Source organism: Octopus bimaculoides, chromosome 9 (genome assembly GCF_046866305.1).
Source record: "Octopus bimaculoides isolate indiv1 chromosome 9, ASM4686630v1, whole genome shotgun sequence".
Lineage (NCBI taxonomy): Eukaryota > Metazoa > Mollusca > Cephalopoda > Octopoda > Octopodidae > Octopus > Octopus bimaculoides.
Window position 1 is genome coordinate 56,653,965 of NC_142936.1, and position 25,440 is coordinate 56,679,404.

Below are 25,440 nucleotides of genomic sequence, written 5' to 3' on the forward strand. Positions count from 1 at the left end.
CCGTCAAACATTGAAATTTTAGCACACCCCTTCTTTTGGTCAAAACTTGCAACTGTTCTCCAGTAATACCTAAATCTATTCACCGTTTTGTAGTAGAACTCATTGAGACAGCAAAGCGTTTAGACAAAAAAGGAATACCACATTTAAGAGGCCTTTCCGTGCTTAGTTTACTGCCTTTTAGGTATTGCTGAAATTCCGAAGGGGTCAGAGCTCTGCCTTTCATTGGTTAGGAGCGTTGAAATTCTATACCAGTTACGTTATAAGAACGATTCAACGGACTGTGGCGATTATTATTATTATTATTATCATCATCATCATCATCATCATCATCATTATTATTATTATTATTATTATTAGACTTTGCCTTTCATCCTTTCGGATTCGATGAAATAAGTGCCAGTCGAGCACTGTGGTCGATGTACTCGACTAGTCCCTTCCCTCACAATTTCAGCCCTTGTGTCTACAATAGGCTTATTGTTGTTTTTATTTTTGTTGTTGTTTGTTAACACATGATCATCTGAGAAGTGTTTGGAATACGAAAGAGACAGAGTGCGTAGATGAGAAGACGAAGAGAAAAACAAAACAAAACAAACAAACAAACAAACAAAAAAAAGACAATGCTATCTGCTTACCATCTCCCTTCCCCACAATACTCGGGTACATAAAACAGAGAGGGGTGAAACGAGAGAGAATTTTAGTGAAGGTATAAGTTAATAAGAGATAGTAATAGGCGAAGAAGTTCTGACGAAAGAGAGAGAGAGAGAGAGAGAAAGAAAGAAAGAGAGACGGGGGAACGTTGATAAAGAAGTTGGTAAATAAAACAGAGAGAGTACTTACCCCCTAAAGGATGAGAAGGACACCGTCGGTTAGTACTATAATACTCCGCTTATTTGTTAGTGTCAGTATTACTGTTGCCGCTGCAACCGCTGCTAAAAACCAAGATAGCGTTCAGCGCTCACAAAAACGGGGGACGAAATCCAAAAACGGATCGAAGCAGAGTTGGCAATGTGCAAGAAAGCATGACTTATACGCTGGTGCGTGTGTGTGCGTGTGTTGTAATTTTATATATGTATGTATATATGTGTGTGTGTGTGTGTGTGCGTGTACGAGTCTATTGGCTCATCGGCGAGCTAAGTACCTGTTCTTTTGCTACAGTAGGCTTGTATGTGGTCTAGCGGGAATTGACTAGAAATTGTTATATATTTACACACGCATTAACACTCACACAAACGGACAGCAGAAAGACAGGCTAGTAAGGTGCGCTGTGTGTGTGTGTGTAAGTAAAGTGGTGGTTTACAATTGACAACTCCGACACACAGCATGGAACGACGACGAAAACAACAACAACAATATTAATAATAATGAAAATGAGGTTCAGTGATGCGGTGGGCTGACTTTGGGTAAACTGTAACCCGTTTCCTCATCAGAAAGTAAGGTGCATCGAGCCATGACAGCTGTATATCCGCCATCATCATCGTCATCGTCAGTGGAGGGTGACAATCGCCGGTCAAGCAACACTGCTGTAGCGGACAAGGTCAACAGTGCGTTTCCAACTAATGCACATGTATGGCCACACAAACACGCACGCACACAAACTACACACACGCTGCCTTAGAGCGAAAGGGTGAGGGAAGAAATTGTTAACGCGCTCCTAGTTTTCGTCAGTTCTTCTCTCGACTAACATAGTCACCTGGTTTACGGGGATAAACCTGATCGAGTTCTTGTAGCGACCCTGACACTGAGACTAAGAGAAAATGACCGTGGGAAGCGAGGACCGATGTAGATCCGACCAAGTAGTATTAATGGCTGCAGTGAGAGAGCGCGATCCGCTGTGCAGTTCTGCTGTATGTGTTATCTGTGTCAACGCCATATGCATCAGCTATGTTTAGTGGAGGGAAGAGGCCACGAACTGCTAGAAGAGAAGTCTTGCACCAGCTGGATAAACAAGCCAGCCATTCTCTGTGTCATGCTTCAGCACTTACTGCTAAGGGAGTGCCAACAGCTGATATACACGGATAATATACTACACACACTAAACCTATTTCGCCATACACACATACATGCATAAATATTAGCCAAAGAATTATACACATACAGACATACATATATATATATATACATACATACATACGTACATACATATAACCGAAGCAACAAATCCGACACACAGACACACTATTTAACTAGACACATATGCTTCAACTAAGCAAGCAGTCAGATTCGCGTGTGCACACATATACACGAATTAACGAAGCAACCAGTCATGTACACACACACACACACACTCACACAAACATACACACAGACAAATACAGTTTTTAATCAAACAACCAGTCAGATAAGACACACGTACACATACATACACATCATTTAGCCAAGCAACCAGTCAGCCACACACAAAACGTATTTAGCCAAGCAGTCAGTCATTCTTCCCCTCCGCCCTCTTCTCCCACCACACAGATTACGTCGCGTACAAGACAATAAGGTGGAGAGAAGGAGGAAGAGGAGGTGGTGGTGGTGGTGGTGGCGATGGCGGTGGTGCTAACCAAATATTGGAAGACAAAACATTCTCTTCTTTCAGAGAGATATCCAAGCTACAACGACAAGCAACATTCCTTCAAAAACAAAAAATCCCAAACTAAAATCTGCCCCTACTACTATTGCTACTACTACTACTACTACTACTACTACTACTACTACTACTACGCTTCACAAGAATGATTCCACATCTCATGGAAATACGTGAGCGCATCGTATGTGTGCATGTGTTACAGTATACATATATATATTTTTGTTGTTGTTGTTGTTGTTGTTGTTGTTAGCGAGCTCCGAAGAGCAGACGTAGGTTCCCCGGCTGGTCGCGTCTTCGAACCGATTTCAATTTCAGCTTGGAACTATTTTCTTTCGATTGTCAGCTTTAGTTAATGCTCTTGAAAACAGGAACTTTCCACTATCCAATTCTTTCAACCGTAACTCTGATGAATCATTATTATTTGTTATTATTATTGTGTAAGAGACGCTCATGCACTTTGACCATACCGATGCAGTTTCGCTCCCTAGTTAAAACGATTTACATTTCACTTACGTTATATTAATACCGTTAGGAAAAAAAAAAGTTTTTATCTTATGGAGATTTTTTTTTTAATAAAATTTTTGTCGTTACGTATTTAAAGACAAAGTGATATAATTTCTAACACAGACACGGACCACAAATTTGGGGAAGTAAACAATCGATTAAATCGACCCCGATACTTTACTGATTACATTAATTTCATCGACCCCAGAAAGGTGAAAGGCAAAGTTGACCTCGGTGGAATTTGAACTCTGAACATGAAGAGCTGTAGCTAAATACCAAAAGGCATTTTTTCATCCGACGCTCAAACGATTCTTATGAGAGAAAGATTAAAAAGAATGTGAGTAGCCAGTGGGACTCGAGCTCTCATTTATCCCCTTTTGATGCTTCGATGTGCAATTTTCGTGTGAGTACGTTTCTCTTTGTTTAAAAGTGTAAACACACATTATCCCGTTCATTCAAGATTAACCTACAATATTTAATAGCCTTGTGTGTGTGTGTGTGTATTTGTCTCTCTCTCTCTCTCTCTCATTATATGTATATATATATATATATATATATATATATATATATATATATATATAGATACATATATATATTAGGTGGTAGATTTAATTCGCCGCCCGATTTAACACCACCACTTGAGTGTTACAAGCATTCGGCTTAAGCCTCCGACCTCCCTCCTATTAGTCACGGAGGTTTTTGTATAGGGTCATGGGTACTGCCTCCCTTCCTGTCTAAAGGAAAGAAGGCAGGATAGACAGACAGATAGATAGATAGATAGATAGATAGATAGATAGATAGATAGATAGATAGATAGATAGATATGGCAGACTTTGGGAACCAGTTAGACGACAGTGTCACGCTACTGTCTGTATTATATATTACAAAGTAAGGGAGTTCAATGATCTAATGAAAACACAGGCGAGAGAGACTTAACCCACTGCGCATGTACTTGTTACTCAAAACAATCTCAAAATTCGATATATGCCAGTGTAAAGATGCCGATGTGGGGGAAGTGTATCCTATTAATAACACATCACATGGTAAAGTGGATGTTATAAACACGAGTCTACGCAGGTTCAATCCCACTAAGGTTTATATGCCTGTTTTCTTATATAAAGTAGTTTTGTATTTAAGCACGTTATGCACAGTCTAAAATGTAAACACGTTTTCACCGCGTAGCTTTGACTGAATTTAATTTTTTTTTTCTTTTTGTTCTTGTTATTTCGAAATACGTCAGAACTGATTAAGTAATATTAATGAAGCAGTGTACTATCGCTTTTTTTGTTTTTTTGGCTATCATTTTTTTTTATCGAGTGGTAAGTGAACACCCATGTAGCTCTCTTACAGAGCCGACGCTACGCTCTAGGCAAACTAGACGATCGCCCAAGGCGCCCAAATAGCTCAAATTCTGAAAAACTCAGGCAAAATTTCTTCATCCGACTAAAAACACGAAAACTCAATAACAAAGAGAGCAGATGCAGTTACGCAATTACCCTCGGAACAGAAAGAAGTTGAGGCTCAGGGTTGAAACGAGAGGGTGGTTTTAGGGACTTGACAACTGACTTGGTAAGGAACATTCCAAATTACGCTAAAACAGATTTACTCACATGCATGATCAGGGTACAATAAATTTCTCGTTCATATGATGATCATAATTTTTCTGCTGCATTTTTCAGTTTGTAAAGAAGGTGATGGTTGTAATAGATAAATAAATAAACGGTGAACAGGACACACTGATGTTGTTGACCGAAAGGCACTGTATGTCCTGGTTCCGCTTAGCTTTCGGAAAATCAACTCCTCAACCCTGGCGGTTTTAACATACAGTTAGTTCCAAGAAACACACGCTCTCGGAAACGATATGAACGTCATGTCTTCTTACCACTACAGATTCTGGGCTTCATATATAAATAAGAAATGCTTGGTTGACAAGACCGATTCATCGCCACGCTATATACGGTTATTCCGGCTAGTGTTTTACAGTTCGATATTTCAATTCTATAGACATTACCTTTATTGTTCATGTTTCCAGGAACCAGTACAACAACTTTCGATCCATCTTGTCTTGCAAAAATAGAGATTTCTTACGCAGAACACAAGGTCAACTGTTGAAAGACAAGGCTGAGTCTGTTGCATCGACAAAGTACACAAGTGGCACAAATTCTCTCAACTGCCAGAGGTACGAATAACAAAACTGTTGATATTTGAACACGGGACCAAGAGGGAAGAAATTTAATTGTTATAATGCATTTAATCTGGCCACCCAATACCTCACAATGAAACATAAATGAAGGGTGAGTTGCGGATGGGGGCTTTAATCATTATATAAGTATACAATCGACAATAGCTGCAGTGGTTTCACTAAACCTTCCACGCAATCAACATAATACCCTGTTGAAAAAAAAAAGTTACAATTACGTTGCTAAACTCTGGGAAAGATATGCCATTACCAAATATTATTTATTAATTGTCATTATTGGGAAAGGACATTTCTGTCATCGGCACAACTATTAATTGTCAATTCTTGAAAAAGACATGAATGTCACAGTTTCCTATTTCTTCTCTTTTAAACCCTCCAGGACTCCATGCATAATAAAATAATTATTGTAATTGAATGATTGATCGATGATAATGATGACGAACGAGTGAAATAAAATTATCAGAAAATTACCGAGCTTTTAACTTGACAGTAAAACTGGAGATGCTACTGCCTTTATGCTTCATTAGTTTATGAGAGAGAGAAAGAGAGAGAGAGCTAGCAAATTTTTAATTGATTTCCAAAGACACAAACAATTGGAAGCAAGAGAAAAAGTGTACTGTTTAACACAAATATCGATCTTAATGTGACTGAATGACCCTAGTTGATGATGGCATCAGTAATCACAGTTGACTAGGCAGAACATCACATACTAAAGCCTTGCCATCGCGGATGGTCGGCTTTAATATACCATAAATGTCTCCATTAACACATCTTCCTTTACACGTGTGCAATACCATCAGCGTTATCAAATATTTCATTATACCATGTTTGGTAATATTAATTTAAAATTTTGGCACAAGGCCAGTAATTTCAGGGGTGGCGGGTAAGTCGATTACATGAACCCCAGTGCTCAACTGGTACTTATTTTAACAATCTCAAAAGGATGAAAGACAAAGTCAGCCTCGGCGGAATTTGAACTTAGAACGAAAAGACAGACGAAATGTCGGAGAGTGTTTTGCCCGGTCTGCTAACGATTTTGCCAGCTCACCGTCTTACTATGATATGTTTGATAATATTGGTTTCAAATTCTGGCACAAGGCCAGCAATTTCGATTACAATGCACCAGTGTTCAACTGGTACTTAATTCATCGACCCCGAAAGGATAAAAGTTTATGTCGACCTCATCAGAATTTGAATTCAGAACGTAAAGAGCCGGAAGAAATGTCGCTAAGCATTTTCTCCGGCGTGCTAACAATACTGCTAACTCGCCACCTTCTAAAGAGTTTATCCAGTTTAAGAACAAAGCCAACGATTTTCTCTCCCCCCCCCCCCACTTTTTTTAAGAGATAGACTACTCGATTACACTGACCCCTAGTTCTTCCCTGGGATTTTATTTTATCAACTCCAGAGTGATGAAAGGTAAAGCTGAGCTCGGTGCAATTTGAACTCAGAATATAAAGGAGCCGAAAGAAATACCACGCGGCAATTTCTTCTACAAGAGTGACAGATGAGTGGACATTACATGGGCAAATTACAAAAACAATAGGTGAAGGTTGCAGAATCGGTTACGGAAAAAAACTAACGAGGAAAACTAAAGGGTACAAAGGGGCTGAAATGAGACCTCCCAAAAGGGATGACAGTCACAAAACACCGATGAAAGAACTGCACATATCCAGGATTACATGACTACTAATTGCAAGTGTCCTCTCCAAGCAGCATTCTTCGGTTTATAGATGCATGGCGAGAATAGCATGCACCAGTAGACACATCTGGGCCATTCTCACCAACTTTTCAGTAAATTTGAGTCTTGGCCGAAGAGGCACAAGTCTGTCTTTAGCCCATTCAATTGTGTCAGCATTCACTCGCTAGCGTCATATCCATTTGACCAGTGGTTCTCAACCGAGGTCAATATGGCTCTTGGCAGTCCATATAAGATTTGTTGTTAAGCCCTAAGTGCAATAAATTGATTACACTTCTACAATACACAAAACATTCTAACATTTTTTTTCTTAAACAATTCCTAATAATATTTAATTATAAAAACATAATAGGACTTTTCAAACATCAAAAAGACTGGTGGTTCAGTAGAGTAAAATAGGAATCAAAGGGGTCTAGAAGTTTTAAAAGAAAAATGGTTGAGAAGCACTGCACTAGACAGTGAAAATGTACCCGTCCTTTTTGGTTATACGAGGGTAACAGGGCAATCCTTATGACGGACATGAATAATCACCGGATTCGTCCTACATGAGACAGACAACTGTTTAACGTAATTCTACGAGTCAGCAATGCTCATACTCTGAACGAAAGCATGCAGCGTGGTTTTGTCGCCCTGGGCATATCTCGTACGGACTCGATGAACAGTGAACAGACAACGCCCCACACCTATAACAAGCAGGGTTGACGTACCACCGAGTACGTTGTCTGGCTGGTAGAGAACCGAGTGCACTTCACAACATTCTAAATGCCAGGTGCCCAGTCTTGGTTTTCGTTGGACCGAAGACTGCAGCTCCGACAAAAAGACGAGTTTGCGGGAAAAACGTACCTCCCAAACGGCGACCACGCTGATTTCTGACACTGGAAGTTGGTAACAATTCTATAGGAAGAGTATGATCAATTAAGTCGACCTCAGTATATACATTATTATTATTATTATTATATAAACCCAAAAAGAGTCGACACCGACAGGTTTTGAACTCAGAACATAAAGAGATGTAGCTACAGAGACAACTACAGTTCTTACGACACTACTAGTCCGCCGCTTTATGTTGTAGTAGTAGTAGTAGTATCTGATTTTGACACAAGGCCAACAAATTTTGAAGAGACTATGATGCCGATTAAACCAACCCAAGTTCTCCACTGGTTATTAAATCGATCGTGGTAGGATAAAAGGCAAGTTGACCGCGATGGGATATCAAACCAGAATGTAAAAATCCACAGCAAAGGCCATAAGGTATTTTTCCTACACTAAAACGATTCTGCCAGTCCACCAGCCATAATAACTTGTACTGAATAAATACAAGTTCACGGTGAGTTCATTCTAATATATTACTAATGGATAAGGTAGTCAGCTGGCAGAATCGTTACTACGCGCGGGGGGGGGGAGATGCTTAGCGGCATTTCGTCCGTCTTTACGTTCTGAGTTCAAATTCCGCCGAAGTTGACTTTGCTTTTCATCCTTTCGGGGTCGATAAAATAAGTACCAGTAAAGCATTGGGGTCGATGTAAACGACTTAACCCTTCTTCTGCCCCAGAAATTGCTGGATTGTGCCAAGATCTGAAACCAATATATTATAAGTGGATGCTGTGTTAGAATACAAAATACTGCAATCGTTACCATGAGACAAGCTCTCCAACTCTGGCTTAATTTTCACTCCTTTTTTTCTGCTTCTTCTTCTAGATAACTCTGACTACAATAGTTAGAGGAAAGGGAAGATAAAACGTTGCGCTAGCAAAGACATAAGCGGAGTAAGTGAAACAACGGCAACACAACCACCAGCACCATAAATCCTGAACTTGTCTCACTAGTAGCAAACATAGGTACTAACCAATAACAACAAACGGTAATAATTTGAAAAGTATGAGAATCGCTACTAATGAATAGCGATATCAGATTGTTGGCCCAGAAACAACAAATCCACCTGCCTAATAATAAAATGCAGATGTCAACGTCTGCTGTACGTGATAGATTAATCAAGGCTGTTTTCATGAAGAAATAAAATATATCAATTCTGGCTGAAGAACCGCCAAAGATCTAACATTAACAGCCGGACCTGCTCACTACGCCTAATAAGCTACAACCGAACATGAGGTACAGACAGAAAACAGAGCCAAAATAGCAGTAGAGTGCAGCGGAGAAACAAGAATAGTATAACAGAGTTACTCGACAATGTAAGGTAACAACATTGGAATGACAATTGCAAGGTGCAAAATCATGAGTTGAGAATTGGTCTGAGATGGTTATATAATGGTCTTAACACACTTAAGGCGCATAGCTCAGTGGTTAGAGTGTCGGGTTCACAATCATGAGGTAGTGAATTCGATTCCCGGATTGGGCTGTGTGTCGTATTCTTGAGCAAGACACTTTATTTCATGTTGCTCCAGTTCACTCCATTGTAGAAATGAGTTGCGGTGTCACTAGTGCCAAGCTGTATCGGCCTTTCTTGGTCCGCCCCTACGTCTCCTGCTCGTTGACTCGGCTCGAAGAATTCGCCTTGCGATCTGTAGTACCGGAGCTGTGACTTCTCAATGTGGAGAAGTAACAAGATCCATCTGGAGAGATTCTCTGATCTCTGAACTATACACCTTATGGAGTAACGTTACTCCGGAGACCTTTCGGAAGAGCCCAGTTTTGACTACTTGTGCTCGCGAGCATATTCTTTCGGTTAAACATAAAAGAATATACTTTTTTTTATCAACACCATAAGCAATTTCAGAGTGGACTGAAAAAGAAGAGGAAAATAAAGTATTTTTTTTCTATTTATATGCTCATAAAATTCCTCGACATAAGAAATCCATTATCAGGTATTTTCACAGATTAAAACTTCTAACACCCTAGATAATCGATGTTTTATTTTGCACAAGTAAGTTTACCCAAGACCTTTCTTGAGGAACAATAGCGTCGTTAGTTATAGAGTTCTAACGGGACAACCAATGGTCTGCACATCTGGCGGCAATATATAAGGGAGTGTTTGTAACTAGGTGCAAAACAAATATCTCAAGAGAGTTTGTCCTTAGATCAGTAGTTTTTCACTTCTCTCTACTGTGTATATCTTTCGTCGATATACTTCTGCAAAAGATATACACACACACACACACCGTCAAATATATATATATATATATTCACACACACACATGCATACAACCGTCAGTAATTAAGAAGTATGACTTGGTAACATGTACCATGCTTTTGCTAATTGTTTTAGGTTCCTATATAATAGCGAACAGATGTAAATACCCTCTCAGCTCCAACACTCTTGACCAAGCGGAACATCCACAATGTGACACCCGGATAGAGAGAGAGAGAGAAATAGAGGGAGAAGAGAGAGAGAAACGGCGGGAGAAGAGAGACAGACAGACATATGTACTAGCAAATGGTGAGTACTCATTTCAGTTAAGTAGACTTGAGCAAGCTGAAATGCTTCACCCCAAAACACAATCAACACTCGATGCAGGGACTGAACACACACCCTTATTGTCATGAGCCGAATATCTTAACCACTAGATTTTGCGCCTTAAGTGTGTGTGTGAGAGTGAGAGAGAGAGGGAGAGGGAGAGAGAGAGAGAGAGAGAGAGAGAGAGAGAGAGAGAGAGACGGACCCCTGCACAATTTCCATAAACCAAATTCTTCGCACAAATTCAACTCGTGATTAAGGTAGAAGACACATGCAAAAGGTGCCGTACATTTGGATCCAAAGGGGAACCATACGATTACAAAGTCATTTGTGTTAACCATAAAGCTATGACTGCAATATGAAAGTGTTTTTAAAAATAATAATGACAAAGGAATACCATAGAAGGAGACAAAAATGCAAAATGGTATAAATTGTGGAACAAAATCTTTTGACTACTGCACATTAATTGATGATTATAGATCTGTGCAGAAAAATATTAAAATAGTACAAACTCAAAAAATCAAATGAAAGTGGAATTTATTTCTTAAAGATCTTTGTTAACACTTCGATCTTTCAACTTATCTATTACTGAAGAGAAGCAGACAAATCGATCCAAGGAAATTATTTGAGAATTCTATCTAAAATATTTAATTGAATCTTATTTCTTTATTGCCCACAAGGGGCTAAATATTTAATTGAATCTATCAAACGCAGGCATTTGTACATCTATAATACTATATTAGGTGATCAGATAAGAAATGTAGCGTTTTTTGTTTGTTTTTTCGTTTACTGCCAAAAACAAAATACGAACAGAACTAAGGAGATATAATATTTCTGTTACACAAACAATCCTTAAATGAACTAACGTAATTTTAATATTTTTTTCTCAGTGCATGAGGTTTCTCCATGATTGATACCACGAATATTTAAACAACGATGATAATTCGGATTGTCAACACAGACACGATGACCACTAATTTATCAAGTTTGGAAGGATGAAACGCAATGTTGATCCCGGTGAGAATTTGAACTCGGAACGCAAAAGGATGTAAACCTCATGTCCAGTATTCTACTGGTTCTGCCATCCGAAGCGTACTCTAGCCTTCTCCCGTTTAATGAACATTTTAAAAACCTTCAAACGTTACCATAATATCTTTCTCTTGCAAGTAATTTATTGGCTAAACAGCTGCTATATGTTGTTGTTCTCTCTGTCCTTTATACACCTAACGCACATCTATCCGTGATAATTTAGGGACGCATATTCCCGTTGCCAGACGTGTTTCTTCATCAAAATTTGAAAATTTGAACCGATACCTCCAATACAACAGATATATATGCATGTATATGTGTGTGTGTGTGTATTCACGTAATTTATTGAGATTGGCGGTACTTTGCATATGACAACAGTCCAGTTATGAACAAACGAGGATTGCTGATGGTAAAACACAAGAATGCATTCGAAATGTGTTCCATACTACCCATGAGAGAATAGAGAATAGTTTACATATGACACTAGCAACGCTCGTACAGACATACATTAATGTCAATCATAAACTAGAAAACTGAGCCAACTCGCCCTTTAGCACGATATTGAAAATTAATCAGCGAACAATACACAACTCGGGACAGATAAGGTGTCTTATTATCGCTTTTCTTTGAGATGGCTTCACCGGGTACTCGTGAAATTAACATTTCGACATCTTTAAGATTTAAAGTGTACCGGCTACAGCATAAATATTTACCCAATTAATTTTTAGGTTTTGGTTAATGAAAGGTTACAGGTTGATTATTATGTTTATTGACAATGTTTTGCATATAGGCGCAGGAGTGGCTGTGTGGTAAGAAGCTTGCTTCTCAACCACATGGTTCCGGGTTTAATTCCACTGCGTGGCACCTTGGGTAGGTGTCCTCTACTATAGCCTCGGGCCGACCAAAGCCGTGAGTGGATTTAGTAGACATAAACTGAAAGAAGCCCGTTGTGTGTGTGTGTGTGTGTGTGTGTGTGTGTGTGTATGTATATATATATATATGTATGTATGTATGTATACATATGTATGTATGTATTTGTGTGTCTGTATTTGTCCCCCCCCCCAATCGCTTGGCAACCGATGTTGGTGAGTTTACGTCCTCTAAACGCTTCGGCAAAAAGGGCTGATAGAATAAGTACTAGTATGGCCGCAGTCAAATGACTGAAACAAGCAAAAGAATATATTTACAATTCGAAATAACTACCCTTCGGTTTCACCATAGCCCTTACTCTTTTCTCAACTGAAGTTTGAATAAAATGTATATGTCGCACCCGGTATACCATGGTAAAAAAAAAAAAAGTAAAATGGTCTTCTTTCCCAACCAATGGTTCTGAGTTCAGTTACACTGCGTGTCACCTTGGGCGAGCATGTTAAACTATAGTCCAGGGTCGACCAAAGTGTTGTGAGTGGATCTGGTGGACGGAAACTGAAAGAAGCCGTCGTACATATATTATTATGTGTGCGTGTGTGTGTGTTTCAGTTATTAGACTGCTACCATGCTGGGGTACCATCTTGAGGAATGAATCGACCCTAGTACTTTTTTCAAGTTACCGGACGTAAACATACCAACACCGGTTGCTAAGCGGTGGTGGGTGACAAACACGGACACACACACGGTGGACTTCTTTCAGTTTCCATTTACCAAATCCACTCACAAGGCTTTGGTCCGCCCGAGGCTATAATAGAAGACAATTGCCCTAGGTGCCATGCAGTGGGACTGAACCCGGAACCATGTGGTTGGGAAGCAAGCGCCTTACCACACAGCCACAGCTATATATATAAGGTAAAGAATGACCATGGAATTGCACCTAGGAAGTTCCCCTCCAAGGCACAAGTCCGGTCAAGGTTGTTTATGGAAGACCAGCAGTCGCCCATGCATGCCAACGTCGCAACTCATTTCTACAGATGAGTGAACTGGAGCAATTTGAAATAAGTGACTTGCTCAAGAGCACAACACAGCTTGGTCCAGTAATCGAACTCATTACCTCATGATTGTGAGCCCGACGCTCTAACTACTGAGCCATGCGTGCGTGTGGGGGGGGGGGGAAGAAGAATTTAAAATGCTATGTAAATGTAAAAACTGAAGACTACACAACTGCACGTGCGTGTGCGCCTGTGTAGTAATTGAGTTCAGCAACAACCGCAACAATTACTTCGAGTATACAACAAAAATCGGAAAAAGAATTTACACATAAAACGCAAAAAGCACTCTATACCGATGTTGAGTATAACTGTTTAATATGGTTAAGATTATTTCTCTGATCCTACTCCGAGTTTCGCGATTCCTCCGTTAATCACGCAACGTTGGAGTGATCAGCAAGAAATCAGCTAATTTTGAATAGCAACACAAAGCAATCCCAGCACTACAATCTAGAATATTTGAAGTTTCGGATTAGGCACCCCATACTTCAAGGGGAAGTGTGTGTGTGTGCCACTCTCTCTCTCTCTCTCTACCCCCAAAGCACGCCTGTGTCTCATTCTAAGGAAATTACAACTCTGAAGATATATATTTTTTTTTAAAGCTTGCAAAACTTGCAGTTTTTAAAAATCAAATTTGCCCTCACCCTCATCTACTTCCGTAATTTTTCCATTTCCCATGAGGTATGAGGCACCTATTGTGAAACTTTGGCGAACATTTATAAATATTAAATCAAAACAAAGACATTTATTTGTTGTTAGTTCTTTAATGACAATCGCTTGTTTTGAGCGAATCCTGATGTATTGTTAAATAACCATGAAAACTGCTGGTTTGATCTTCATCCCAAGCTGCCAAAAAGAAGCTCGTGAGATTAATTTTAGAGCGAGACTAAATACGCGTCGATATATTGGTTAACATGCTGTTTATTGTTCTAAAATAGTGAAAGTAAATGATAAAAAGCGAAAGTAAATTGACCGTATAATTTTATGTAAACAATGTATGTGATATAACCAATGAACCAATGTAAACAACAGTCATTGATGCACCAAATGAGATTAACGAATAAGTTTTTCATCATTTCTAAATTTATTTCGCCACACATGCTCATGGAGACATGATGTAAATAAAGCACCATTAGTCCCATGTTGTCACTTCAGTTTCTTTTTGGTGAACATCTATCGCCTTTCTATAGTCCCTGTATGGGATGTTTCATCGCTGAGATTATCGAAATACAATGAATAATTGACAACTTTAGGAGTGAAAAAGTTGCTAGGACCCACACAGGAAAACCACCCATCGGATATCAAACATGTTCCCAGCGATAAGGGAGCCAAAGTGTTTCGTGTGCGATCGGAGGCCTCAACCAGGCAGCATTTTCCTGTACCCCTTTCCACTGTACCAAACACCCAATGCCCTTAATGCCAGTTCGGTGTTATTTCTATTGAATATATTTAGATTCGTCTACTTCTACGGCAACAGCACATCCTGCATCATCGAATCCACCGAGTTTTGGCTGTGGATGGGCTTCCAAGTGCTGCTTATAGACATCTGTAAGGAAAATGCACCAGTGAGGCATTGTGTTATGTATCGCTTACTTATTAATCATTTCGTTCTGGAGGTAGTCTCTTGCATATACATTAGTTGAGTGGAGGCGCAATGGCCCAGTGGTTAGGGCAGCAGACTCACGGTCATAGGATCGCGGTTTCGATTCCCAGACCGGGCGTTGTGAGTGTTTATTGAGCGAAAACACCCAAAGCTCCACGAGGCTCCGGCAGGGGATGGTGGCGAACCCCGCTGTACTCTTTCACCACAACTTTCTCTCACTCTTCCTGTTTCTGTTGTGCCTGTATTTCAAAGGGCCAGCCTTGTCACGCTGAATATCCCCGAGAACTACGTTAAGGGTACACGTGTCTTGCGCGTTAATTTCACGTGCAGGCTGTTCCGTTGATCGGATCAACTGGAATCCTCGACGTCGTAAGCGACGGAGTGCCAACAACAATACATTAGTTGAATCATATTTTGGTAGAATCAAATGATTCTTCTCAAATAGAATCAAATGATTCTTCTCAAATAGCTCAAGTGAATCGACAGGAACAACGCCGACGCTTCCCGTCGACTTTTTCTGAACAGCTCAATAATCGTACAGAGTTTATTGCATTACTCGCGTGTAACCGTGTTGGCTATCGTGCGTCGACATGCAAGCCGCCGAATTGCCTCCTCAGCAGCGTTTGTTGTTGGGTATAATACACTGGGATGATGTACCTCAGCTGCTATTTCTGAAATATTTAGCATATCACTGGAAGGAACTATACAAGTTGGTACTTGTGGATGTGACATAATGAGGGAGTTCATTATGTTCTTTCTGCCGCAATATATTTTCACTTAGAACATTTTTTTTTTTAGGGACACTGAACTACACGACACCCGATATATTTATGTATCTATAAACCTGTACACACTGTAAATTATTTTCCAGTTGTCGACCTTGTACATTCATGTAAATGACTTGTGTCAAGTCAATAATTGTTTACATTTCAATTAATTAGATCCTCTCCGTCGACTACATTAAATATGATGGTTATTATAATCGGTTACCTGGGAGAGAGGTGAACCGAACAGGATGAACTGTTAGATAATAATAATTAAAATGGGTTGGTTAGCGCTTCAATCCACACGACCCAAACTGCTATCGTCATGTTTATAACAAGAGTAGCATCAGAAGCAAATTAAGTGATTCCATATTAAAATTTAACACCACACTGGCAGACCTTTTATAAATAAATAGTTTGTTGTTTTGGTGGTGTCACTGCTATTCGAGTATTAAGAAAAAAAAATTACATAAGTATTTACCAACAACAGATTTAAAACAAAGTTATTAGAAGAAATAGTATAGAAATAAACAAAATATAAATAGTACGGAGCGTTATTCATTTAGAAAGATATTTTTTATTGTGCGATTGTTAGTGCTTTTGTGTTTCATTGTTGGCAAATGTAGCATGCATGCATGATCATACAACTTTTAGTATCTGTATGTAATGTAGAAAAAGGAGAGAGAGAGAGAGAGAAAAAGAAAAAGAGAAAGAGAGTGTGTGTGATGAATTTGCTGAGGTCATCAAGATCATTGCTGAAATCCGGTCAGGATCAAAGGGAGATAACTTGCCTACTCCTAAACAATGTAGTGACGGCAGTTTCCCATTTCTCAACATGTTGCCGACTCACAGAATTAACGCACACTTCTCGCTAAGCATTAATTAAATAAGTAAACACACGCACGAGATGAAAAAATTTAGTGCGCATATACACATACACATACACACACTGAAATCTGGCTAAAGCTAGAGAACATTCTATTAATATATCTTACACAGCTAAAGTTCGTTTTCATTTCTACCCAATTCAATTATCTTCCTGTTGACATTTTACCCGGAAGTAGAGATGAGAAACACCTCCAACATAACAAAAATATAAATACCTGAGTGTGTTTATTAATTCGCTTTACTAAATTATCAGTTTATTAACATGAAAAATAAAATTTAATGAACAAATGATTAAAAAGTCAATATTCGAACTATGAAATACAAAGTTCTTTTTTTGTTGTTTTTTTTCAAAAGAATTATCGGCGAAATTCTGCTTATACGAAACGGCATATAATCCATCACATTTTTTTTATTTCTTTGAATTTTTAGAAACTTTTTGCGAATTTGTAGTCTACACACTGAAATTTACAAGACTATGAAAACAAGAGTTTTTAAAATTTTTCTAAATTTTTTTTTTTTTTTTTTTGAATTTTTCGAATATTTTTTTTTTAATCACAGTTGAAAATATAGTCCGAATTTTTGGCTTAAATTCCAGCAATAGACCATTGAATATGTCTATGTGGAGAAAGATATCGCACAACATCAATACCTCAGACAAACAAACGATGGGGGTATGAGGTGGTCATGCGATATGCTAAAAATAACAGCTACATAGGCCTTAAATCACGCAGCAATTATTTTTTCCTTTCTACTTTATTTTTGTTTTGGTTTTTTTGCATAATCGTATGAATTCCTGTGTGTAGAATACAAATTCGCAAAAATCTTCTGAAAATTCATTAAAAAAAAAAGAAGAAGTTATGAGGGGTTATATCGACACGTAGGCAACACGTTCACTTAATTCAACAACGCTGCTTAGCACGAAGCCAAACTTCAACGACGGGACCATCAAGAAGATTCCCACCACACTCATCCACTCGTTTTGCCATTTTACAAACACCATACCCCGAACAACATCCTTAGAATATGTTCATCATACAGTAGTAGGAGGAAGGCCTGATTCTTAAACCGTGCAGGCTGAAAAGGCAACGAAGTGTTTGCGTCGTTTCGTAACGTAGTGTGTGCGCGGCGTGAGTGATTTAAACACATTCAGAGCGCACACACGCACGGACGAAATTAATTCTTAATGTTTCTCCTCTATATTTTCCACGATAGCCGGTTAATAAACATATTTCATGCAAGTAAATAATGCTATATTTTCAGAATAACACTGCACTCCAATGGAAACAAATAAAGGTTAGCAAGAAAAACAGCGACGAAAGGCAAGTTCATTGCATAAAGCATAAAAGCACAACTAAATTATTTGTAAATTTAATTAACTCGGTTTTACACACACACATTCATCTGCGTGTATAAAATGTGCATGTGTGTGTGTGTCTTTTATTCGTTTCAGACATTAGACTTGCAGCCGTGCTGGGGCACCGCCTGAAACGGTTTTGGTGAACGAATCGAACCAAGTGCATTTTTTAAAAAATACTGGTGCTTATTCTTTCTGTCTTTAATAGCCGAACCACCAAGTTATGGAGACATAGACAAACCAACACCGGCTGCCAAGCGATGTGGAACAAACACACACATTTTATATATATATATATATATATATAACTGGCTTCTTTCAGTTTCCGTCCACCAACTCCACTTAGAAGGTCAGCTCGGAACTATAGTAGAAGACATTCGCCAAAGGTGTCACGCAATGGGACTAAACACACCGCCGCGTGTGGTTGGGGAGTAAACTTCTTACCAGACAGCCTATTTTTAATGGTACAAACTGGCAGTAGTTAAATCTGTAAATAATCGCTTCTAGAACTGGGTTCAAAAACCTTGGATGGAAAAAATTCGAAGGCAGCCTGTGGGCATGTCTGTCGTGTTTACAAGAGATTTAGGTTCGTGTGAAACCGGCAACAGTTGACAATTCTCCCACCCTCATCCATGGGAATTTTAACCAACAGTTGTATCTGCTGTTATTTATAGCTTTAATCTACTATATTTCACCGTTAAACGTTATTTACTTCATATCACTCAGGTTCCTAAATTACTATTTTGAGTGTGTGTGTGTGCGTATGCATATATTGGTAGGTAGATTAATAGAGACAGATCACACACATATATGGCGCGTCTAATTATATACATATATAGCCACATGAGCACGCGTTTATATCTACCTACCTACATACACACACGTTTCTATAAAGATATAAATAATGGTATGTATATATGCGTGTATACTGGTAAATATATAAAGGCATATATATGATAGATAGATAGGTAAATGTAAATATGTATATATATATATACATATACATACATTTATACATAAGCGTGATTGTACACGCATACCCGCGCGCGTTTATATGTAAACAAACATCTACACACACACACAGAGATAGATAAACGTATACACACATGTATATATATACATCAACGTAAAGGCATAAACCTTAATACGTGTGTGTGTGTAAATGTATATATATAAATGCTTAATTGAAGAGACAAATGCCTGTCTTTGTTCTGCCTGCTTTCATCACTAAAGAAGTGCTGTGGGCCGATCTTCACAATGAATTCTGTCGATGGCTGAATCTATCCTCCACGCGATAACAGTAATCAGTAATCCTAAAACTAAAGAATGAATGCATGCAAAATAGTTAAATTACTGTGCATCCATGAAAGTGCCTCATAACGCTTCAATGCTGTTAGAGTTTGCCTCAAATATTGCCCCTTGATAGCACTGCCATGCCTAGGATTTTGGGAAATTATCAAAATTAATCCTGCACAGACCAGCCAGTTTCGCCCTTCCCCCGCTACTAGAACGCTGTAGATTGTTAATATGAAATTTCCATCGACCACATTGGGTGGTAGATGGTGGAGATCCTGGCAAACATTCGGGAAGCCAGACACCCCATCTTGTCTTTTCTCGATTTATGACTGCAGTTCTGTCAAAGAGGCAAAGTATGGAAAGATGCGCCTTACAAATGGAGACAACATTCGTTCATCACCCAAGAATTTCTGCAGTATCGTGAATGTTTGAACACCAACGGCCAATGGCATGATGAGCAAATTGTGCAGAAAGTGTTGGCAACAGATAGGCTGTCGGAGCCGTACCAATTGAACCTATCCTTTCCACATAAAATTGAAGTGCAGTTGCTTCAATCCAGTTCAATCCAAAAACTGGGACAAAACATGGCAGTCAGATGGTAAATTATGACAAAGTCAATATAAGCATTCGTCATCTTCTTCCTCTAGGTTGAGACTGGTCATTGTACTTGTAACTTCGTCTCAGTTTCTGCCCACCTGGAAATCTGGACCAAACTAGACCCAAATCGTTTAACTTGTCAGTGACTTCAGTGCCAGTATTGGCTTTCTTCTCCAGATTAAACTTTTCTTCGGCTACAACCTCGTATTCCTTTAGAATGCTGCCAACCACCTCCACTTCCATGGTATCTGACATCAATATGAAGACATCCAGAAACGCCAACGCGGTTTTCCCAAGTCAGTTTGAAGCTCCAGCTTCCACAGTAGTAACTCGAGAGTCAGTACATACAATAGAGGTGACAATACACGAATGGGCTGAGTGTACAATGTTTAACAGTTCTAGACCCACTGAGCAAATGTCGCTGTATATTGATTCTGAAAACGACAACGAAACCTGCTGTTCTAACAGTCACCAAGTAGTGACAGTCAACTCTAGCGAAAGCTTTTAATGGTTCAAATTTATCAGAGCCCCACTAAAGTCAGGTTCCTTACCTCCACTCTCTGTGATGCTAGGTAAGAAATCTGGAGGAAAACGCATGCGATGAGGTTGCAGTGAATAGATCTGTTTGGGATCACATGACTTTGCACGTATATCTTAGCTCTAACAACGCAGTCTTCGCATTTCACATTAAAGTAATGGCAAAGGGCTATTCTCCTTGTTACCAGATAAATTGCGACGCCTTTTCTGGAAATCAGCGTTTCACCATTGATTACCACAACTATATCTAGTAACCTGTCGTCTCCTCCTTCATCTCTTATTGTTAAGTTGACTATGACTAAAGGAACGTGTCCTTTTAACTTCCTAGTTAGTTCCAAGGAGGGAGGACGAGGCAATCTCCTTGATATTTTCCGACATTTTTACTTTGTTCAATAGACAACCTATCGTCCCCATAGATTGGCTGGTGCCGGTTTCAGTTTCTTTTTTTTTTTTTTTTTTTTTGCAAGTACATAAAGGACTTTTCCAAATTTTCGTAATTCACAATTGTGTCAACTTTCTTTTTTCCCACTCTTGAAGAAAATCTCCGGGCAAGAAGAGAGAGTTTTTGAGCTGAAGTCTTGTCAGACTTACATCACTAAATGAAACCTACTCGAGACTAGAATCTCCTAACTTGATGCGATATTTGCAGCAAACGTGTATAAAATGTTGTGTTGCAATTTTTTAAATATAAACTCGTGTCATAAATACCAGCTACATAATTTTCTTTTTTCTTTAATGTCTCTATTTTTATTTAAAATCTTTTCATGTACGTTGCCTCTGCAGATGTTTTTGTTCGCTGAGGGCGTAGGTCTGGTCGGCATTTTGCGTTGAATGTCGATTAGCAAAGAAGACATTTTTTTCAAAATGTCTTTCTTTCCCATAATCATGGCATTAAAAAAAAGTGAAAACCTTTCCCATCTTCAGTAATAATTCCACACATTAAACCACATAGCCATCTAATTTTTAAGAAACACGACAGAAATTTAATCCGTAAACCAAAGCACAAATAAAGTCGTTTTAGCAAGGCAAGAACAATAACGGCGATGATGATTGGTGTCATGGTTGCAATGATGATGATGAATGTTTCTGATTTAGGGACAGGGCCACAGTTTTTAGGAGGAAGGTTGTCAATCAATACTTGACTGATACTTTATTTTTTTGGAGGGATGAAAAGCGAGAATAAGTGTTTCAAATTGTGGAGCAAGACCAGTAACTTTAGCAGGATAATGGCTAGCTCAGTGGTTCTCAACCATTTTTTACTCCTGGACCCCTTTGATTCCCATTTTACTCTACTGGATCCCCCATAGCCATTCGATGTTTAAGAAATGTTTTAGAATTAAATATCATGTGAAAATATTTAGTTTTTGGATTTGGTTTGCAAGATTCTTTATGTGAGTTCGTGTGTTGAAGCATATTGTTTTGTCTGGGGAGAGTCATTTTCTTTTCGTGCCGTATAATTTAACACACTCACCGGTAAAATTTCCACTTATTCCTTATTTTTATTTTCCTAAAATTTTCGTTGCGTCTTGCAACCTTTTCAATAGTCTTGACTCTCATAAGAAAATGTATTTTAAAAAATTGCTGGGATCTTCGTGGTTTTCAAAAGAAATTTAATGTGTCATATAGATATAATTTTTGACTCTGAATTCGAATTTGTTATTCATTTATTCCAGAAAAATTTTAAGAAAATGTTACAGGTGTTCAGAGTTTGATAATTTTCAGAATTTTCAACCAATCAGAAAACAGCGCAATCGCTGCTTCTTCCATCATCAGGGACGTCAAAACATTGCTACTTCCCTTGTACACGCACACACATATACTCACACAGAGTTGAAATACTCCCACTTTGCCATCACCCTTTCCTTCCTTATTCATCTATCACCCCTTCCTTTCTCATTTATGTTGTGACGGAGAAAAACACTAGAGTATCATTATAGTAAGATTATCTTTTTTGTATCTCCTCCTTGTGTGCATGCATAGCATCTTTGGTTACTATGAAAACAGCTTTTTGCCACGGTGATGTGTAAAATACTCGCTTCTGATTGGCTAGAATACCCAAATTTTGCAAATTTTAAAGGCTAATAACTTTTTACTTATGGATTTATAAGGAAAATGAATTTCATCATCATAATTAGTATACAAAACTTAATCCATATACCAAATTTGAAAACAATTGGAACAAAATTGTAAACAGTGACGAAAACCACAAAAATCCATTTTGCGTACTGTAGAAGTATAACCAATTTATTGCACTTAAATTATAACAGCAAAATTTTATAGGGACCCCCGGTGGAGAACCACTGGGCAAGTTGATTATATCGACCCTAGTGGTGGTCCCGATAGGACGAAAGGCAAAGTGAATCCCGGCAGAATTTGAACTCAGAGATGTTAAGAGCCGGAAGAAACGCCGCTAAGCATTTTGTCCAACGCGCTAACGGTTCTGCCGGCTCAAACAGAGTCTTAAATAGGTTCAATGTTCAGAGTTTAGCGTAAAAAAGATAAGAATTAATGACAAACATGTCTTTCTCCAAAGTGTGAATGACGCAAGTGAAACAACCTCATCCAAAAATTCAAATCAGATATTTGGATTTCCTTCAAGAACACAGAATAGAGTGACCAATAATAATAATAATAATAATTTGCTTACATTTACTATTTATAGGTAACCACAATTGTAGGTCTACTCTTTCTCTCGGTGTTGCAAAAGAATTGCACAGGCCAAGCAAAATACAAAAATAATCTTTGTCACTGACACGATTATCTTATCAATGCTTATCTTCGGTATTAACGGTATAATTATAATTATAACTCTCACTGAAACATCACGTTTCACTTTTAATACCTAATTATAATAATCATCCCTATCCTTCTAATATACTATTACATTCCATGTCAGCAGAGAGAAGAAAAAAGAAAATCAGCCTTGTAATGGGAGTGGATTATATATTTTAATTTACGACAGCTTGTCCACTCTTACTATATATATATATATATATATATATATATATATATATATATATATATATATATATATATATATATATATATATATACACACATACACATAAATAGGAAATTAGTTAAAGAAGAGGGCTTGCCAATAACCTTTCTATGCCCTCTCAGACTGGTGACAGTGACGTGGTTGATATTAAAAGTTTGAACTTCGTTAAGTTGACACCTGTAGCTAGAGTAGAAATGGAGATGATACCAGAGGGCTTTAAGGGTTGAGAAACTGAAGGTATGACGAAGATAGGATGGGGAGGTGAATCCCGTGGCCTTTAAGCTGGGCTGATACGCAACACGCAACTTACTAGGTAGGAGGACTGGAAAAAAATTGTAGTGGTGTTAGAAGAGAAAGGGAAAACAGTGCTTGTATGAGCCAGGAGTTGTAACATGTTGCGTCGGCTTTTACCAATAATCCAAAATGCCTTTTGGAGTGTGGTGTTGGATATGTGAGACATGAGGGGGGGATCGCATCAGCGGCATATCAGTCTTCCAAAATAGGTACTGTCTAACTTTACTCAAGGGTCAGTGACCAGACAGTGTTATTTTCTAGATCTGGAGAAGTACCCTAACACTGCTATAATGTTATGTGTTTAACGTTATATGTATGAAACCACCATTAGGATCATCAGAGATTGATGCCTGGAGTTTTTAGTCATTCTGAGAGCCTCAGTGTATATTATTAATGTACAGGGAGGGTAGAGTAAAAGATTGCTTGTTTAACATGTGTTGTGAATATGTGGAGACGAACTTGCCTGAATATTTTCAAAATGTCTACTCTTAGAAACTTATTTCATGCCAGACACGTACTGTTTCTAAGCTGACTGTTTTGATGGGCATGTTAAGTGTGTAAGGAAGGTTAAGGGAGATACGAGGGTTGTATGATTTGTAAAGAGGTAAGGGGTTAGGATAAAAATAGGTCAATAAGTACAGAAGGAAGAGCCATGAAGACAAAATCAAAGGCTAATGTCCACTAGGGTTGATAGAAAGTGGGTCAAAGAGACAGCAATGTCAGTACACCCTACAATAGAGCAATTTGACAGAACCATAAGTAGATGTCTTAACCAGTAAGTTAACACATTAATTGCCACAGGTACCACCGGTGGTTCAACATAAACTTTATGCGAGCGCCATATGCTCTATCGATGGCACATTTTCAAAATTTAGGAAAATATTTTATTATGCATCTTTGACATGGTTTCAACGATATCTAAATAACATGAGTGCTAAGTATTATATGAAATATTGTAAAAATGCAAAAAAATTACATTTCCTTGTAGTTAAACAGTAAGCAAACAAACAGTATGACCGCACAAAATACGCGGCGTCACCAGTAAGTTCTAGTAACAGGCTGTGGCGGTTAACATGCTGAGGTATCACTGAGGTAGGTATATTACATAGTTCAAAACTTTGCTGGTGCAAAGAGAAAAATTTCTTTTGCTAAATATCTCAAATATGCAAGTGTAAGATGTAATTATAATAGGCCTCCAGCAGATATATATCTCTATAAAAACAATACAAGAGAGGTCAGTGAGAAAAAAGAGAAAGTCGTAATAAAGCAGGTAGGCTCTTGTGACTGTTTACATCACTTTTGAAATGCTGAGAGAGTAATGTAGGGCAATCTGGTAATAGTTAGTATGGTCAAAAAGGCTATTTGTTTGTTTATTTATGATTGGTCTGAGGAAGTGGCCAAGGCCCTCGAAAACCAGTGAGACTGAAATGCTTAATGTTCCTCTTCAATATTTAAGAGTTGATGGCTGCAAGAAAGACATAGAAAGAGAGGAGAATGCAGAGCATCATCATTCTGCTGGAGAAGGAGTGGGTATAGTAGTTGATATAGAGTCTAGAGGGGATGGACAATTGCAGGAGAGATGGGTGAGTCATGAGTACCTCGGTAGATGTGGCATGAGACCAGTGCCAGATAAAGACCCATAGAAACCCTAAGCGCTTAAAAGATTTTGGTGCCCCATATATAGTTAATTCAAAATATAAACAATAATAAAACATAAAATAGATTTTCATTTTTCAAAATGAAACAAAACTAAGATGGAAAATAATGGTTA

At 38.5% G+C, this 25,440-nt stretch overlaps 1 protein-coding gene and 1 long non-coding RNA gene across 17 annotated transcripts in view; one reads left to right on the plus strand and one right to left on the minus strand.

The window, feature by feature from the left end:
• The window catches only part of LOC106867580 (uncharacterized), a 486,010-nt gene that overhangs the window by 92,447 nt on the left and 368,123 nt on the right, over positions 1 to 25,440 (minus strand). For 2 of the 16 annotated variants that reach the window (XM_089357554.1, XM_089357545.1), the window contains exon 1: positions 838 to 2,255. The exons of 10 other annotated variants lie outside the window; for them this stretch is intronic. The gene's annotated coding sequence lies outside the window, so the exon portion shown is untranslated. Of the gene's footprint in view, positions 1 to 837; positions 2,422 to 25,440 lie in introns of those variants that run through there. 4 more of the 16 variants (XM_089357548.1, XM_089357556.1, XM_089357559.1 and 1 more) reach the window with 4 other exon arrangements.
• On the plus strand, positions 2,508 to 14,270 carry LOC106867582 (uncharacterized). Its single transcript, XR_001409164.3, has 3 exons — positions 2,508 to 3,479; positions 10,199 to 10,369; positions 11,278 to 14,270. It is a non-coding gene; the product is annotated as an uncharacterized LOC106867582 (long non-coding RNA).